The sequence below is a fragment of the Nilaparvata lugens genome, chromosome 11 (assembly GCF_014356525.2).
Source record: "Nilaparvata lugens isolate BPH chromosome 11, ASM1435652v1, whole genome shotgun sequence".
NCBI classification, from domain to species: Eukaryota; Metazoa; Arthropoda; class Insecta; order Hemiptera; family Delphacidae; genus Nilaparvata; species Nilaparvata lugens.
Window position 1 is genome coordinate 127,018 of NC_052514.1, and position 5,933 is coordinate 132,950.

The window sequence follows — 5,933 nt, forward strand, 5'->3', positions numbered from 1 at the left end:
ACCTCCTGCTTTGGAGGCTTAAACTTTCCCAGAGTTAAAACCCAATACAGAGTTTAAACTGATACTGTGCAATCGGAATTTTAGTTTAAACCAGAAAAATCAAGATTTGGTTTAAGCTTTAGCTTAAACTTACACTGTGCAAATGGCCCATAGTCCATCTACATACTTAAAAAAAACAGATTTGGTTTAAGCTTTAGCTTAAACTTACACTGTGCAAATGGCCCTTAGTCCATCTACATACTATTTAAAATGAGCAAACAAAGTCTCAAATCAAACCACTCTACTTCGATAACATCCACATAACTACAATCTTCAGTCGTCACTCAGCATCCGAAGCCCCATAAATAATTCATGACCGGATTCAACGATTCAACACCTGTCACAAGTATAGGCCTACAGCACCCACGCCACATCAGTCGATCGCCAATTGTTCTCGCTCTATAGAAAGAATAATAATGGTTTTGGAGTCGTAATACCGTAAACCCCAACCCCACCCGACCCTTTCGGGGCAGGTTTGACCCATAATTGTCGGCAAGGGACGATGGTTTCCGGACCAGGGGGTGGTTTTTGGATTTCGCCACCCTCACAGCTCAAACCGATAATTAGCCGTCAGATTTTCTTTTGATCTCAATCGGAGTTACAACTGCTGTATAGTGGTCTTGCCTTCACTAACAGCGGGGTAACCAGTTCGGGGGGCCACCCTTGGAGAGAGAAAGATAGAGTGGAAGATTTGGTGTGTGTGTAAGAGAGAGAGAGATAATTTGTGTGTGTTGGCAGATTGAGGGAGAGAAAGCGAAAGAGACGGAGTGAGAATGAGAGAGAAAGAAGAGAAAGAGAAAGACAGAGAGAGAGAGAGTGTAAGAGATTGATTGATTGAGTACTTTATTTATGTAGATTACAATATATACTGGCTTATACACTTATATACAATAGCTTACAATGCAGCAAAATTATAGATGAATTTACATAATATAGACTGAGAAAATAATTATGAACTGTATATATGATATGAAAAAGTAATTTGTAAATAATAACTATAGATATTATATTGTTATGCATCTACATAAATTGGCGGAGCTTTGGACATATCAATGTCCATTCTTCGGAAAGAATATTAAAAATATCTCCCCACTACTCTCTACCAAAACGTTAATTTAATTAATTAAACTAAGGATTTATTTATCAATGGAAATATTGTAAAAGTTTTAATCAATATAAATTTAAGAGAAAAAAAACAGAAAATTGATAGAGTAAAATAATTATATAGGTAGATAAGATCAAATTATTGATTAATAAAATGAAGTAGGCTGAAAGTAGATCAGGGTAATCAACTTTAAGTAATATACAGCAGTAGCAGTGGATAATTAAAATAACATGAGTTTATATAATATATATACAATTCATTCTATAACAGGTTTAAAGGTTTGTATTTGTGGGATGGGTGGGGGATGAGACCAATTTAATTTGAGAGAGAGATTATGTGAGAGAATAGAGAGGAAGAGAGGAAGAAAGATAAGTGATAGATTGAGTGAGTGAGAGAAATGCTTGCTGCACCCTTTGTTAGCTACATGCACGCGTATATCCGCAAAAGTCGCACAAATTTTTGTCTTTTCCTATAGTGAGGTCCACGTTATAATAGTAGTATTTGCTTAACATTGGTGTTTGCTATCCTTGTCTATCATTCGACAAAGCAGATAGCTCTATCCTTTTCTAGCTCTGCAACGTTGCCAGATCGTTTTTCAACAATGAATGATGAAGACCGCAAATTGATATTTCAACCCGTATCAGTTTGTTGATGTAAAAGTTGTATAATTATTAACCAGCTGAAATGATGTGTCAGCGCATGAAGGTCTGTCTGTGTGATAGCTCCCAAATAGCCTCAGCTGTTGTTTTGAATGAATGATTGGAAAATCTGTAGTAATTGCATGTAATTTCTTCAGTTGACTAAATCACAACAAATTGTTTCTCATGCACTTTCAATGTTATTTTTATATCCTGAAAAAGGACGAAGGAGTGAGTCAATTTTGTTGTCCAACGAACTTGACCTGTTTTTTATTATAATTAGCGTATGGCTTTGAATGGGAGACCCAAGGGTAGTTCCTACCTCGCCGTATATAGTCCAAAGTTCCCTAATGGGAAATCGGACACTAAGGTTATAGTCAGCACAATACTATAAATTTACACTTGTCACTTCGGAATAAAGTTCATTTTGATGTTAAAAAGTCCAAACACTTGACCTGTAGAAAGGTTTGAAGAATACGGTGTTCAAAATTTGGAGCTGATTGATAAATTCTTTCCAAAGTTATTGTAGAAAATACAAACAGACGGACACCGACGTTGGCTTTCAGTAATTCGAAAGTGAGAACTCGCTAACGTTTGTTCAATTATGTATATTTTTGCTGAGTAGTTCAGACGTGATGATGCGCCATTCTTGAATTTCCTATCCCGTAAGTGTATAAGCAAATTCTTTCCTTTATCATACTATAGATAATGTACTCTTCTTTATCTCGAATAAGAGAAAACCTGCTCAATAAGGATAGGCGGTCACCAGTTAGTCAAGACAAGACAAGACATGATCAGACATGTTCAGTCACAATACTTCACATTGTTGCTTATGAAGACAATCATGTCTAATTGCAATGACTAATCAGTGTGAGTTGCGTCATAAACAACAACGTGAAGTATTGTGACTAAACGTGTCTGATCATGTCTTGTCTTGTCTTCACTAAAACTGGTGAGCGCCTAGCCTTACTACTATCTCGTTTCTATCTCTCTCTCACTCTCTTTTTTTCTCTCTCTCTATCTCTCTCTCTCTATCTCTCTCACACTCTCTCTCTCTCTATCTCTCTCTCTGGGTAGAGTTAGTGGGTGGGATTTGGTAGAGAGTTAGTGGGAAGGATATTTTTAATATTCATTCCGAAGAATGGACATTGATATGTCCAAAGCTCCGCCAATTTATGTAGATGCATAATAATATAATTATCTATAGTTATTATATTACAAATTACTTTTTCATATCATATACAGTTCAATAATTATTTTCTTAGTCTATATTATTTAAATTCATCTATAATTTTGCTGTATTGTAAGCTATTGTATATAAGTGTATAAGCCAGTATATATTGTAATCTACATAAATAAAGTACTCAATCAATCAATCAATCTCTCTATCTCTCTCCCTATCTCTCTCTCGGGTTGTGTGGCAGAGAGGACCTGAAGCCCTAACTCCCTTATAAAGGCAAATAATCATCTCTCTCTCTCTCTCTCTGTCTCTCAAAAACACAACACACACTTGACATTCAAACCACAAGTACCTGATTGAAACTATAGACCTTATGGAAATACAGCAATAGACTGGCTTCTCCACACATCTGTGTAATCACTTGTCAGCTGATTTATGATGAATAATTCTATAGTCTGATTTTTACGGTAATATTGGCGTATGAAGGAGGCTCCTTTTTCCTTTTATATTATCCTTGAAATGCAAAATTTCCAAAAACCTTGTATATACGTCGACGCGCAATTTAAAAAGGAACATACCTGTCAAATTTCATGAAAATCTATTACCGCGTTACGCCGTAAATGCGCAACATAAAAACATTTGAACATTAAGAGAAATGCCAAACCGTTGACTTGGACTTGAATCTTAGACCTTACTTCGCTCGGTCAATAATGGCAGTATTTGATAATCATTGATGTTGCTATCCTTGGACAAAGTAGATATCGTTTTTTAGCTCCGCAACGCTGCCAGATCGTTTTTTAAATAATGTAGAGAGTCTTTTATTTGATCTTTGAAAAATATATCTCCTTGACGAATAAAATATGGAACAAGGTAGGTTTATGATATGAAGATTCGATTGCACTAAGTCTCAACCCTGAGATAACTTGCTGAAGGACATTAGAAGGATATAATTATACGTCCTTGGAAAAACAGCTGGAAATTTTGTCGTCTGTCGATACCGTAATGGAAGAGAGTGAACGAGTGCATGTGTGGGATCATCCAGCTGATCTCACGAGAAGAAAAATTCAGCAAGAGAAACTTATTTTCGTTTATTTCTCTTTTTTTTAGAAAACATGTTTACGGTACTTCAGAAAGTCCAAAATAGTAACTAGATGCTGTTAGTGTAGAATAGTACATAGTATGTTTACAAATATCGTAGCAAACATTGTATATCATTCTAAATAGAATTCATAGTATATCTATTTGTGATTAATGATGTGCTTGTTTTTTGAAGTGTGAATAAATATTGCTATTTTGATGAGTGATAGTAGCTTAATTAGATTTTGTTTGGACTGTAGTATGAATTTAAAAAGGGACAGTTTTGGGCATAAGCCTATTGTGCCTCCTCATATAACTGTAAAAATAATTGGACGACTGAGAAAATGAATAGATAAATAAATATAAACTATAAATTCAATCTTTGGTTACAAATTTTCTATGCTTTTACACTCCAGAGCAAAGCTCGATCCCCCGATATTACAATCTATAAGAACGGAGAAATAAACATTTTGTTAATAACTTTGGTGTAAATGCAGCTTAATGATAACAAAATAACCTCTAACCCTACAATTTCATGCTCATGTTTCATGCTGATATTTCAAAAATATCAGGTACCTTTCGAATTCACTGAGGTTACAGGACCTCAAACCTGTAAATCTTCAAATTTCCCCACTATCAAATCTAATCACAACAATATTACTGACTGACAGACTCACCTGTTTTGAAAATTATCCTGGATATTCCAATTTTTAGCAACGACATGTGCTATCACAGATGTGCTCCCCATGTTTCCTCCGGGGATTGTAGATTTAATCGATAATCAAACCAAACCTGCGCGCTGTTTCGCTGATTTCCTTCGACGTAGTTCACATTTCCACCGCTAGATCGCACGACCCTCAACATTTTCCTCCCACAGCGCCTCAGCTCTCCTGTAAAAGCGTCCACTCTAATTATACATGGAAATCTGATTTAAAGTGTATGGAAATGCGACCAACTTTTTAATAAATTGCGTGTTAGGTAATTTACGAGAGCCGTTTGAAAAGTTTCGGCCAGCCTTTGAATACGCACCTGTATAATGTGATTCAGTTATCTGTTATGAGACACCGTTTACCAATTATTTTGAGAATTGAATTTGTGCTTCCGTTTCAATCTTGTTTGAAATCGTTTGAACGGGGTTTGTTTCTGAATTTTTAGATGTTTGTTGTCAAGCTGAATAAGTTCTGTTTCCAGATTAGACACGTGAAAAAATATGAAAAATTTAGAACTATGCTATGAAGATAATCATAGACAATAGACAATAGATACAATGCAGGTAAAAACAACAGGCATTCGCCCAAAACTGCTTTAAACATAAATTTGGAATACACAGTCTAGAGGTTATGTAAATCATAACTTAATTCACACACTATTTTGAGTCCAAAAAATGTATGTACTACAATAATATTCAAATTTATCAAATAAATTAGTTTCAAAATAGAAATCCAAACAAAAATCTTCCTTCACAATCACAAAAAATATTTAAAATTTCACTAAGTAAAAATTCTAACACAAGACAGTTTTCATGCTTGTAGAATTAAAAAAATAAACTACCAGAGTATTTAATCTGAATTACGAAAATATTTATAATGAAGAGAAATATTTCCTTGGTGAATGGAATATATTTGATTTAGAATTTATCATTTTCAACAAGAATATACAATAATTATTGATATTTCGGATTACCTTATCTGATTTTGGGAGGGGAATAGCACAAGGTCATCTTTTTTTCCTCTCTCTTACATTTTGATGATGTACTTATTGTAAGAATTAATAAGTAAAGAATGAAGAGAGAAATAATGAAGAAGCAAAAAATAAAGGAAGAAAGAATGGAGATATAAATAATATCTAGAAAGAAATTAATCAGCCTATACCGGGATGATTCGAATCACAGCTA

At 34.5% G+C, this 5,933-nt stretch overlaps 1 protein-coding gene across 2 annotated transcripts in view; it reads right to left on the reverse strand.

Annotated features, from left to right (window-relative positions):
• Nucleotides 1-4,929, reverse strand: part of LOC120348894 (multiple coagulation factor deficiency protein 2 homolog) — a 28,919-nt gene extending 23,990 nt beyond the window's left edge. Inside the window, exon 1 of one of the 2 annotated variants that reach the window (XM_039437350.1) lies at nucleotides 4,717-4,929. The gene's annotated coding sequence lies outside the window, so the exon portion shown is untranslated. Of the gene's footprint in view, nucleotides 1-4,615 lie in introns of both variants that reach the window. The other variant, XM_039437351.1, reaches the window with a different exon arrangement.
• Between the last annotated feature and the right edge of the window lie 1,004 nt (nucleotides 4,930-5,933).